Source organism: Lactuca virosa, chromosome 5 (genome assembly GCF_052849685.1).
Source record: "Lactuca virosa cultivar CGN04683 chromosome 5, Lactuca_virosa_CGN04683_v6, whole genome shotgun sequence".
NCBI classification, from domain to species: Eukaryota; Viridiplantae; Streptophyta; class Magnoliopsida; order Asterales; family Asteraceae; genus Lactuca; species Lactuca virosa.
Genome location: NC_136430.1, coordinates 360,476,677 through 360,491,210, shown reverse-complemented (window position 1 = coordinate 360,491,210; position 14,534 = coordinate 360,476,677). Strand labels below are relative to the sequence as shown.

At 29.6% G+C, this 14,534-nt stretch overlaps 1 long non-coding RNA gene across 1 annotated transcript; it reads right to left on the bottom strand.

The window, feature by feature from the left end:
- Nucleotides 1-2,274: 2,274 nt before the first annotated feature.
- On the bottom strand, nt 2,275-3,915 carry LOC145116799 (uncharacterized). Its single transcript, XR_013712314.1, has 3 exons — nt 3,202-3,915; nt 2,923-2,960; nt 2,275-2,840 (listed from the first exon to the last, which is right to left on the bottom strand). It is a non-coding gene; the product is annotated as an uncharacterized LOC145116799 (long non-coding RNA).
- Between the last annotated feature and the right edge of the window lie 10,619 nt (nt 3,916-14,534).

Sequence of the window (14,534 nt, the reverse complement as noted above, 5' to 3'; positions counted from 1 at the left end):
AACTACATGAATCGATTATGATGAATGCAAGTTTTCAACGATTGTATTATGATGAATATGGATACACATATGAACCTCCATCGATTTTTTTTCCTATATAAAATCTTCAACTACACAATCTTCATCATCTTCAATTTCAATCGGATTATCAGCACAATTCTAATTCTGATTCATGTTTCCTTCTACTTCCGTACGCAATATCTTCTTTTTTTTCCTTTGCGAATTAAACTTTTTTCTATTTGAACGAGCATCCAATATCGCTTTAAACGCAAACATCGAAAAAAAAAACTGATGCTGATCAATTCTCGGTTCTGTCCACTGAAGGTTTACACATGAAAAATTAATTTGATCCACTACGTTGGGTAAGAAGTTACCAATTGAATTCAAAATTCAAATTGCATTATCCACGTTTACTGATGCATACAATCAAAAATATATAATTACATTCCTGCCCTTATTTTTACATTTACACCCTTTAATTATTAGAAAATAATATTAATTATCATATCTATGTGTCCAATTCTGATTGGTTCTCGCATTTTCGCAAGATATATATATTTTCGCATGAACCTACATTTATATATATATATATATATATATATATATATATATATATATATATATATGTATATATATATATATATATATATATATATATATATATATATATATATATATATAAGTTCAATTGAGAAAAAATAAAAAATGTTGAGAATGGGGGAATCATTCTCAGCCTATCATTTACTTTTGCCGCTAAACCCTCCATCGTACCGGCGAAAAAGGGGAAATGAATACACATGTGCTTTCCAACCAAACATGTTTCCTTAAACTATGCTAATCTTTACCTTAATATATAAAAAAAACATTGTTTTTTTTTTTGTTTTTTTAAGGAGCTATTTTTATCGAAATAACTGTTTTAAATATATCAAAATTCATAATTTTTTATTCTCTATAAATAGACATCCATATCGATATAGTTTTAGGATAAAATAAATTTTTTTATTTTTTTTATAGTTTCAGCTCTCGTTATTCGTAAGTGAATAAAAATTCATCAGATTTTATTAAAATACATTCGTTAATCACGTATGAAAAAAAAATATGATTAATTTTTTACAGTTTAACTATCATTCATATATGAATGAAACATGTATTAGCTTTTCTCACAAGTTATATTCATATATTAATAACACATTTATCAGAATTTTGTTACAGTTCATTTGTTATTCATATACGAATAATAAGTTCGAATTTTCAAAACATTTCGTCTTTTATTAACATACTACTTATTCATATATAAATAACAAATGAACTATAACAAAAATCTGATAAATGTTTTACTCATATATGAATATAACATCTAATATTTAATATACGTTTTATTTATATATGAATATAACATGTGACGAAAGATTATATAAAAAATATTTTAGGTAAGAAAACTTTATTACGTGTTATATTCATATATAAATGATACTTAAAACTGTAAAAAAAAACTAAGCGTAAATTTTATTTATAAGTGAATAACGAATGTACTATAATAAAATTTTGATATATTTTTATTCTATTATGAATAACGAGAGCTGAAACTATAAAAAACATAAAAAAAATTATTTTATCTTAAAACTATATCTATATGGATGTCTATTTATAGAGAATAAAAAATTATGAATTTTGATATATTTAAAATATATTTTTGATAAAATAGCTCTTTAAAAATTAAAAAAAAAAAACAATGTTTTGGTATATATTAAGTTAATGATTAGCATAGTTTAAGGAAACATATTTGGTTTGAAAACACATGTGTATGCTTTGCTTATTTCCGTCGGTACGCCCAACTATTTTGCGACAAAATAAATATGTGGTTGTAATTGATTCCTCCATTCTTAATATTTTTTTTCAATTGAACTCTCCTCTCTCTCTCTCCCTATATATATATATATATATATATATATATATATATATATATATATATATATATATATATAATTTGATCTGCTTACAAATTTCTAACATGTTTACAACCAAATACACACAAACACACATTATAGGTATAAAAAAATAAAGTACATTGTTATATATATTTTATTGCCTCCGTTTTTAATAACAAAATTTTTTTTTCAAACTCCATCAAGAAGATAAAGGATCCATTTGAATCCAAGAAAAAGAAATCTTTGTTGCAAGTAGATAAGGTTTTTTAAATCCAATTTTTATATAAAAAAACTCAAACATTAGAAGGGTCTTGATACCATGAATGGTCCATTTTCAAGTAAAGTTACAGGAATGATCCATGTTACTATAAATTTACAATAATGGTCCATGTTACATAATTTTACAAGATTGGTCCATGTTCAAATATATTTATAGGAATGGTCACTGGAATGAGTACTTTAATGGCCTCGTACATTTCATCGAGCGACTTGTAGGCATGTTTCTCATCCAAAAGCAATAACCTTGTTGAGCCTTTCTATTTCCCTAACCTGTACTCAGCGTCTCCAATTAACCTACCAAATCCTCATCATTCTCAAACATAAAACCTTGACTCAAATAGAAAAGTCTACACAATCAAGAACAAAAATCAATCTTGAATCCTCGTTTACATGATTTAGTGATTATAAAATTTGGTTCAAACATTTTATCAAACATGTAGTGTGCAAAATAAGTTACTGATTCAAGCGACCAAAAATATGTGGATCGGGAGACGAAAAGCAATATATTCAAAAGATAGAACACTAAGAAAGAAGAAATTAGGATAAATAAGTATGGCTACCCAGATATGAATATACAAAAATTTCCACATTGTTGAACAGCTTTTGGATTCATTCTTTGGGCACATCAAGGGTCTGCATATAATTTGTAGATAATATAAGTTTATTATTTGAAGCAAACTAAATAACTTGGGAAACTGAATGCAATCAATAATACCATGACAGTAGAATTAACTTATCTAGCTTGTGAAGAAGCTGCAAACAGAAAAATCTGAATTAAGCTAAGAATGAAGACCCGCAAACTGCAAATCTCATAGATGATCAAACCAACTATTGTATAGTCGACTAACTAAACGCATAAGGAAAAAAAATTGATAATTAACAGATTAAAAATGATTTGCGGATTTAAACATAGGAACCAGATTTCAAAATGTCAGATTAGAGTAAAATTTTCAAATTTTTACTCTCTCCTCAAGTTCTTATTTGCTTAACTTACCTGTAAAAGGACCTGATGGGTTTTACTGCGCGATACAACAATTAATCACCCATGAGCGATGTGCTCCACATGACGAAGGAACCAGCATGACAGATGACGTGGTTTGTGGGATATACATTGATGTTTCGTCAGGAAATTGATCCCCTAAATCCAGAAGCATCAAAAACCCTTTTAAGAAGGTCATTCACATGATCCAATTTAATGTATTTCATCATGAATTTATTATCCCTTTTAGTTCAAGTCATGGAGAAGTTACATGAGAGTGAAAATGACAGATATTGATGAAAGCGAACCCTTGAAAACAGGCGTTATAGAAAGATTAAGGAATAAAGAGGGAATATGTATTTAGAGCCATTTTAATCCGTCATCATTATTGAAAAGGATCTTTGTAGAGTTTGGTGAAGGAAGCATGGCTACCCAGGTTGTGCATATGAAGATAAATAAGTAAAAGAGCATGTATTTCGATACTTGGATCGATCTGAACAACCTTGGACACATTGTGTATTGCACTGATACATGCCTCCAACCTAGTATGAGTTAGAGCTTGTTTTTCCATATACACATCAGAGTGTGAGAAATGTGAAAGAAAATGAGTGGTGGGCAAATCAATTTAAAGTCGGAGAAGATTTGCTTTTCGATTTATAGAGATTACATCCTAATTTCATGATATTGCATTCAAATAAGTTGTTGATGATATACGATGTTCAAGGAATAAAAGGAATAGGCGAGGCTGAGAGTTAAATGAAAGGGCATAATCTATAATTCACATTGATGTTTTATTAGGATAGAATATATATATATATATATATATATATATATATATATATATATATATATATATATATATATATATATATATATATATATATATATATATATATATATAGAAAAGTGAATATGTGGCTCTTATGTACCTAAGCTTAACTATAGAACCTTTTAAATGATGTAATTTTAATCAAAACAAATACAATTTCATTTTCTCTTAATTTTGTTTTAATAGAATACCATTGAATTGAGTTAAATTATGGAATGAAAAAAGATCAATTATATATCCTTTTATTGCAAAACACCATTGAAGTTTATAGGGAAAGTAAAAAATCAATACTTTTTAACGAATATAACTCAAACATTTTGTCCTTCAATTGAAAAACTATATCAAATGATATGTGAAAACCTTGATTGAGTTATTCCACGTTCTTCTTTTATCTTTTATTGTATTAGTTTTCATTTAAAATTTAGTAGGACTGATTAAATGGTCATGACTTTTAATGCTTTAAGTTCTTAGACACAATGAAGGAAAAGAACATAAATTCGATCGGTTTAGTAATTCGCATGATTAAGGAAGAACAATAAACGAGATATAATGATTAGTTTGGATATATATGGATTAAAACTACATAGTTTGGAGGGTTCTACATATAAGCTTAGGTACATAACAGCCACATATTCCCTAAGCCCATATATATATATATATATATATATATATATATATATATATATATATATATATATATATATATATATATATATATGGGAGGGGTTTGGGGGGGAGGTTCAAATAAGAACAATTATATGTTTTGAGAACATGAGAACACATATTATCCATTAATTTTTTTTAACATAAAATTAAGCTAATTATTGACACGGGGGTATATTGGTAATATGTCAATAATATCACACTAACCGATACACATACGAACGTATCTTTTTGCACAGTCGTAATCTTCAAAAAGCAATGGATTACTACACCCTCTCTCTCTCTCTCTCTCTCTCGCCATTTCCACAAAAACCCCTCGTCCAAACCCTTTTTTTTAAATCGATCGACGAAAACTTCAGCAACAGCAAATATGTCTACAAAACAAGCATTATAAGAAACTATTTCTACTTTGATACATTTAAAAGGTAAAAAATCGTTGCATTTTATGTTTTTTCGAACAAAAAATAAGAATACTTGAATTTTCATGATCTATATTACAAATCATAGTAGTTATTCTACTATTTAAGTTAGATTATGATTTTCATCATTATTGAGATTATTTTTGTTATTATTACAAATCGGAGTAGTTATTCTACTATTTATGTTAGATTGCACTCGATTTTCCTCATTATTGAGATTATTTTTGTTATTGTTATTATTTGGTTAGTTAACTTCAAACTATCATCATTATCGACATATTTTCTGACTTATTTTCATTTTTGACTCATATAAGATGCAGAAACAGGTAACAAATATGAAAACCAATATAAGCGCAAAAAAAAGAACGAAAACAAAAAAAGAAGGTAACAAATCTATTTTCTAATATATATTTTTGCTAATCACTTGTGGTGAGTATATGGTATGATATGATTTTGATAAATTATTGGTTATTCACATATGATTATCTGAATAATCATATATGAATAACCAACAATCGTTATTCACATATGATTATGTAAATAATAAGTGATATTCATATGTGATTATATTTACATGTCTTAATCACTTATGATTAATATATTATATGATGCAGTTCTGATAAATCAAATTATATTCACATATGATTATATGAATAATATATATATATATATATATATATATATATATATATATATATATATATATAAGCTAATCACTTGTGATTAATATAAGCTATGATATAGTCTTGATAATTCATTGGTTATTCACATATGATTAAATATTTGATTAAATCTATTTTCTAGTATATATTTATGCTAATCACTTGTGATGAATATATGGCATGATATCATTTTGATAAATCATTGGTTATACACATATGATTAATAGAATAATCATATATGAATAACTAATATATTGTATGATGTAATTCTGATAAATCAATTTCTATTCACATATGATTATGTGAATAATATCTATATAAGCTAATCACTTATGATTAATATATGTTATGATGTAGTCTTGATAATTCATTGGTTATTCACATATAATTAAATATATTTTCTATTATATATTTGTGTTAATCACTTGTGATGAATATATGTGAATAACTAATATATTGTATGATATAATTCTGATAAATCAATTTATATATAAGCTAATCACTTGTGATTAATACATAGCAGTCTTGTAATTCATTGGTTATTCATATATGATTAAATATTTGAATTTCAGAACAAGCAGAAAAAAGAGAAAGGAAATCAAAGCATAAGAATGACAAAGGTAAAACATATGTGAATACAAAAGTTTTAATCATATGTGAACGTTTATATATTATAAAACATTATATTTTTATTATTTTAGAAAAAAAAATCAAAAAGCAAGGATATGAGTGAAGATTCAGAAGAGAAACAGAAAAAAAAGATCAAAGAAAAAGAATAACAAAGGTAATGCTTTTATATATTTGCACAAATAATGTTTTAATAATTTATGATTAATATACACAAAAAAAATAATATATATTGATATTCACATATGATTGGCAAATAAATATTTATAGTTTTAGCAACATGTTCACATATGATTAATAACATCTTATTACAACTTTATTAGATAAAGAAAAAATGTGATAGAAAATGATACACATAAACCCCAAAAGAGACAAAGAAAACAACCAATTGCGAAAGATACGTCAATGTCACCAACTACACGATCCAAAACAAAAAAGAAAGAGGAAGCAGTTGAAGCTTCCAGCTCCAGAGGTACTTTTTAAATTTTATTTGACTGTATATTCATATATGAATTAGTATAACATTAAATTATTTCTTACAACTAAAGATACGACAAAAAAACAAATGTCAACTCATAGATTACGATTCAGATTTTGTCGACAGTGGTCCTGTTGAAAAGAAAAAGCAGAAAAAAATACATTTGTGCCAAAACCAAAAACTCTTGCTCCAGAAAAATAATTATTTGGAATGCGTAACAGGTAAATACTATTTCTAAATAACAAGTAAAACTTATGAGCATTCACATATCATTTCATAATATATAATCACATGCGATTTGATTATAAATTATTTTGTTTTATTTTATATTTCTCATAGGTGTTCCCTCGGAGCATTGTTTTCAATTATTCATGGACTAAGCCTAGAACAAAATGAGTGTACTAGAACTATTGGCTTTGGAGGATTGTTAAAGATGAAGTTGATTGACATACCGGGTCATCTAAGCTTTTTTGCTCTTCACAACTTTGACCCTTCAAAAATGATTTTAAAAGATGATAATGTAGAGATCCCAGTAACAAAAGCGTATGTTCAAGATATGCTTGGAATACCTTTGGGTCAACTTAAACTTTTTGAGCTTAAGTTTAGCCCAGATGATGATACATGACATCAAAATTGGATTCAACAATTTCCATCTGGTTAAGTGATAAGGTTGAATCACATAAAAAATGGTTAAGTGATAAGGTTGAATCACATAAAAAATGCAATGCTATGTACAACAGAAACATATATGAATTTCATGTTAAATTTCATTGCTCTTTTCATAAACACTTTTTGTGAATGTACTTCAATGGGAAAATGCATTACTTTTCCATTGAATTACATTAAAAAGAAAACAAACATTAGAAACATTGTTGGTGCTCGTATCTGCTGGAATCACTGGTTAAAACCAAATGCTCATATGTGTCATTCAAAGATAGCAAATTTTTTGTTGGACCTGGTGCGTATTTGGTGGAATGTTTAATATATACTATTTTCTTAATCATACATGAATATACAAATACATGTTAATCACATATGAATATATTATTGTTTATTCGCATGTGAGTACAATTATATTTTTTACATTTTTACTTAAACTATAATTTATTTTTATATGTAGTTGTTATATGTTGATAGTCTAAAATGTGATGTAATTCAAGCTAATCGTAAGCATCCATGAATTTGCAAATGGACATCAGAAAATGGAACACCCTGTTTCGGGTTGTTTCATAATTCGGGGACGTGACCCGAAGATCAGGTATCATAAGGCTTCGGGCTTTGGTAATGATAGGTTTAGAGCTATTTGGATGTGGGTAATGTAGATTGTGTGATCCCAGAGTTCAGTTTGTGCTTTGGAGTCAAAGGGTAAAATGGGAAAGTAGTGTTTCAGACTTCTTATATGAGTTATGGATTTTAGTTCGATGTGTTTTAAGTCAAAAGTATTTAGATAGGGTTGTAGTGCTCCTCAATACCTTTTCGTGGATATAAAGACCATCGAAATCGTAGTTGAAACGAAGAAGTTATGATCGTTTGAAGTTTGGACGGTTTTGGGTTAAGCTGAGTACTCTGGGCGTACAAGGAGGAGTACGTTGGGCGTACTAAGGCATCCTGAGTAAGTTGTGCGTACCAGAAGTATGTAGGGCGTACACAATGAGTGCCTAAACCCTATTTTCGTGGTTTGAGCCCTATTTAAGCTCCTTAACTCCCTTAAAACCATTCCATTCTCAGCCTCCACCTCTCCAACACCCCTTCCATAAAACCCTAACCCTAGTTTGAGCCTTGTGAGCTAAAATAAGGTGTTTTTGAGTGATTTGGAGTATGCATGGTGCACCTTGGAGAAGAAGGAACATCTTGGAGAAGTGTTGGTTGCATTGGAGCTTGTAGATCTGGACTTTGTTCATCTTGATCTATCTTCCAGAGGTATAAAGTTTGAATCTTGATGATGCATTTGTTAGATCTAGCTAGTTATGGATGTTATGAGCTTTTGGTCATTTTAGTACATAAAGTTTAGATCTTGAAAGTTTGTGACCTTCTTATGGATAAAGTTGGAAACTTTATCCATCTAAACATCATGTGATTCAGATCTGAAGGATGGAGACTTGGACTTAATGGATTAAGTTGAAACAGATGCATTTTTGGTCCCTTTGATGCTTAAAGGCTAGATCTTGGTGGTTTGGACCATTCTAACGGATAAAGTTGGAAACTTTATCCATTATGGAGCTTTTAGGATCCATAAAAATGTGATCTTGATCCTTCTATACCTTCCATAAAAGTGTCATGATGTCTTAATGGATTAATAAGTTAAAGTTTTGGCTTTTGGACCTTTTCTAGACATGGAAATTCAATAAGGTGGAAACTTTATGACTTAGAATGATGTGGAACTAGATCTAAGTGTTGGATGAAAGGACTTAAGAGATTAAGCAATTAATGGAAAAGTGCCTTTTGGTCGAGTACGTCAGGCGTGCCTTCGAGTATGTTGCACGTACTTGTATGGGGTCCCGATTATGGATGGTGAGTACGTCATACGTATGAGCTGAGTACGTTAGGCGTACTCAGCTTGAAGTTGACTTGTTGACTTTGACTTCCGTTGACAGTTGACTTTTTGACCAAGTTTCACCGTGGGTCAAACTTGAGGTTTTTGGGTTATTAATTAAGATTTTATCTGGTTTTGGTATTAATGGATTCTCGGCTGCGAGCAGTGCATAAAATGGATCGTGTCGTAGTGTTTCAGGGTTCTTCGATTCAGGTGAGTCTTCACTCGGTGCTCGTGAGTCGAAGGCACCAATGTTGGCTCACTAAATTATGTATGTAGGATGCTAGTTGTCTTTGTGACTCTCGCATGTTGTATAATCCTATGTGGTAGAATAGTTGTATTTGTAATGAGCAGCTGTGTCTAGCAGTTATTATTGTGTTATGTTGTTTATATGTGACTGAGACTGCTGATAGTCTCCAGGGTTGCTGATAACCCACCGGGCGTGCTGTTAACCTACTAGGACTTTTGATAGTCCCCATGGTTGCTGATAACCCATAGCTTCTATTTGTGTTGTGATGTGTGCGGTATTTTGGGGAACTCACTAAGCTTTGTGCTTACAATTTGTGGTTTACATGTTTTAGGTTTTCTTATATTAAAGGAGGGGCACGACTCGATTGCATCGCATCAATGGGGGACTTGTGTACTTGATAACTTTTAATGATACTCTGATAAATGTTTTAAGATCTTGTAGTTGTGAATTAAATAAATACTTAAAGTTTTAATCGAAAAATTTGGGTTGAAATTTGGGGCGTTACAGAAAAAGTGAAGTATCGTGAGACATTTGAAAAGATACATTGAAAAACTTTGGAAGTAGAGAAATAAATGAAAATTATGTGGAAGATGATGATTTGACTGAGGATGTAAATATTATATTATATTTTAAATTTGTATTCATAATTGATTAACTTATCAATATTTTTTATATTCATTTGGGATTAATATAAACTTTTTAAATATATTACAGGTATTTGAGTTAAAGATTACAAGTTTAATTGAGAAAATTATGATAAAGAATCAAAAGTTGGGTTTGATTGTTGAAAAAGCTCTAAACAAATTTCCAGAAAACGATAGTTTCAAAAAATGGAAAAACGAATCCAAAGTTGTGGGTGAAGATGATGAGGATGAAATACGTACTGACAATATGATAAAGTATGAAGTCCATGATGAGGGTTTAGAAGTTGGATTTGGAGGAAATGATCACATAATAAATTCGAATAGAGTTGGATGTAACAAAGTTGGAGAAGACGTGATAGAAAATAAAGATGAACGAAAGGAGAATGAATTAGTTCAGAATGAAAATTTGGAAGCACAAGCAAAAATAAGGAATGAACTAGTGCAAAATGAAGGTGCAGAAGAACAGACACAAGTGAGTCAGTTTTGGTTAAGCCCGACAATTCAAAATTTGATGCAAACACCGCTGAAGGGAACTGAGATAGGTAAAGTTTATTTAAGTATTCTATAATATATTCATAAATGATGAAACAAAAAATGTTATATAAAATATACATATGTGATTAAGCGTATAATGTTAAATGTGCAGTTTACTCTGAAAGTGATAAGCAAGGAAATGAAGAAGAGCACTTGGAAAATTTGGAAGCAGAAAACAATAAAAGTGATAAGCAAGGAAATGAAGAAGAGCAAGTAAAGAATATGACAGAAAAAAATGATGAAGGTAAACATTAGTTTATTATTAAATAATATTCACAGTTTAATATAACTTGTTACTAATAATTTTTATAATCACATATGAATGTAGTAAAGCCATTGTGAAGAATGTGGTGGAGAATACAATTAAAGGTAAAAATATGTCTATTATCATATAGTATTCATATTTAAATAAACTTTATGCTTTTAAAAAATAAATTACTTATAAGGTATATAACTTTTCAGAAGAAAGCAACAAGGATGAAAGAATAGAATAAAAAATGAGACGAAGAAAGTTGATGACAATAAATATTTATTTATGCTTTATATTATTCACATATAAATAAATCTTATTTGTCGTATTTCTTTATATTTTATAATTATTTTAGAATATTCACATATGAATAAAAATAATTTTTTTTATTCACATATGAAGGTAAATTTTGTTTAACATCTTAAAACTAATATGTCATATCAAGATAAAACAGTTGAAAACACAATAAACAATGTTGTGAAAAGTATTCTCAATGATACTTTAGGTAACAACAACATGATGAATAATTGAGGAGTAACTGAATATGAATTTCAGAAGGTCCCAGAATTCAATAAATATTATGAAAACACAGAGAAACAAATTGAAAGAGAAAGACTTGAGAGGGAAAGTTGTCCAAGTTTCGATCTCAAATTGAGTTAGCAAACAAAGTTGTTGAAACTAAGTCAAAAATACCAAAGATAATCATTTCAAAAAATTACCTCGAAATTGCAACAAATAAAACAAAAAAATCCAAATCAACAAGAAGAAGGTAAATTTATATTTAATAAAAAAAACTTTTATTCATATATGAATATACAAAAAACTTAATTTGTAATAACATATTATATTCATGTATGATTAAAGTTGAGTAAATTACACGAATCGTCCTTCGTGCAGGTACGAAAATGCACGTTCGGTCCCTATTTTCAAAAAATAACTCGGACCGTACCTCGATAGTTTCAAACTTACCCGCTTCATTCCTGAAACACAATTTTGTTGCGAACTTAGTCTGTTCCAGATTTGAAATGACCATAATACCCTTATTTTTTTATTTTTCAATTAATTTGATTTTTATTATGATTTTCAATTAGAAAAAATAAAACCCCCAAACCTTCACTTTCCCCAACCTATCCACCACTTTTTAACTGTTAACGTAAGCACACACACATTCATAAGAAGGAAACAGGAGATCATCAACTTGTCGATGACCGGTCATCATCATCGTCTCCACCCTCCGGTGGTGGTGGTTTCGGCTGGGTTTTCTGGGGGAACTCTAGAAGTACCCTAACTCCTCCTTCTCGTTTCTCCAACTTCATATGAGAAGGCGATCGGTCTGGTCATCATCATTGCCATCGCCTCCAAGCCACCACCATACTCCCCGCAAGCCACTGACTTCATCTGCAGGTTTCAGGCAAGGGCTAGGTTTTCCAAGCCACCATCGTCCAATCCACCGCCGCAAGCCACTAACTCCTCCATCACAAGTGAACGCCACCATTACCACTAAACTCCACTATCACCACGTTTGAACCTGTCACAGATGGCCACTCCTTCTGGTGAATCTCTCACCCATTTTCGTCTCAAGCCCAATCTTTCACACCCTCACTCATAGAACTGCTCAATTTATTCACAATCATCAGTCGATTTATGCAAGTGGGTTTTCATATTTGAGGGCTAGGTTTTTCAATTTGAAGTGATTTGATTTTAAGGTTTGGGGTTTTAGATTTCTGGTCGATTTTCAGATTTCTAGTTTTTCAGGTTTCAATTCTTGGTTTTCAGATTTGATTTGGTTTGGTTTGGTTGTCGGAAGTAGGCTGGTGGCCGGAGGTGGCTGGTGGTCGGACATGATATTATTGACCAACATTTTCCGGTGACCTGATTGAAGGGACGGTTTAGGGCCATTTCTTTTTTAAAAGAAAATAATAATATTTTTTATAATAAAAAATCAATAAATAATTAAGAAATAACAAATAATTAGAAAAGAAATCAAAAAAGAAATAAATAAGGGCAAAATGGTCTTTTTATGTCTGGAGGGATGAAGCGTGTAAGTTTTAAACTAACGAGGGACGGTCCGAGTTAATTTTTAAAAATAGGGACTGAACATGCATTTCGACACCTTCACGAGGGACGATTCGTGTAATTTACTCATTAAAGTTTGTTCTTATATTCAGGTTCAAAAACTCCAAGTGATCCCAATCCAATTTTTGTTGAACCTAATGTTGCTACAAAACCAATTTCCATTGCACGAAGAAATTACATCAAAGTTGCAGCAAAAAAAAACAAAAAATCCAAATCAACAAGAAAGAAGGTAAATTTACAATTTATAAAAAAAATTATTCACATCTGAATATACAAAAAACTTAATTTTTAATATCATATTATATTCATATATGATTAATGTTTGTTTTCTTGAATTCAGGGTCAAAAAATGAAAGTGATCCCAATCCAATTTTTATTGAACCTCATGTTGTTGCACAACCAATTTCTGTTGCATCTCCTATTTCTGCACAACCAATTTTTGTTGCACCTCCTGCTGCTGCAAATTTGAGACTTCGTGTTAAGGACAAAAGAGAACAAAAACTTTCAAAATCAAGGAGATCACCATACAAAATGTGTGTGATTGACTTAAAGAACGCCCCGACACAAGAGGAAGAAAATGTATCTGAGTGGCTATTCAACATTCAAGGAGATGTATAGTAAGTATTCTAATTTGTTTGAATATTAATATACAATTAAATATTATACAAAAATATTAATTGAGTACATCTTTTTAAATTTTACAGTCAGCAAGTCATATTAACAAATGATGGTAAAATAACTTTGAGAGGAATGTTGGAATCTTTATCCTTGAATCAATACATATGTTACAGTGTGATTGATGCATGGGTAGAATTGCTAAATCATTATGAAAAGATCGAAATATTAATACCTCACGGTTTAGACTATTTTGCCGTGTAGAAATGACTGTAAGTTATTCCAATATGATTATAGTAGAAAATTACTAAATATATTATATTAATTCATATGTGATACATGAAAATAAGTTTTCTAAAACTATTTATACATCATACATCGAGTCGGATTCAAAGTTGGACGATCAACAGAGATACGTAGTTTTCGAACAAAATCTTGTTAATTGTATTGGTAAAGTTAACTTCAAGGACATCGATCTTGTATAATACCTTATATTTTCCTATATTTTTTGAATTTATATGTGATTATATACTGCGAACTGTAACATTATTTACTTAAATATGGGTTTTTTTCTTGTCATACTGAGCGATCACATATTCTTAATCGTTTTCAATTTGAAAAACCTGAGCATATAAATCCTTGACAACAGTTCTGTAGATGTACCGTCTGACACAAAGTATGCGCCTGTTTTGAATAATCTGGTATGTATCATTTTACAAATTATATGTGTTAATATACATTCATATCCATGTATTAATCACATATGAA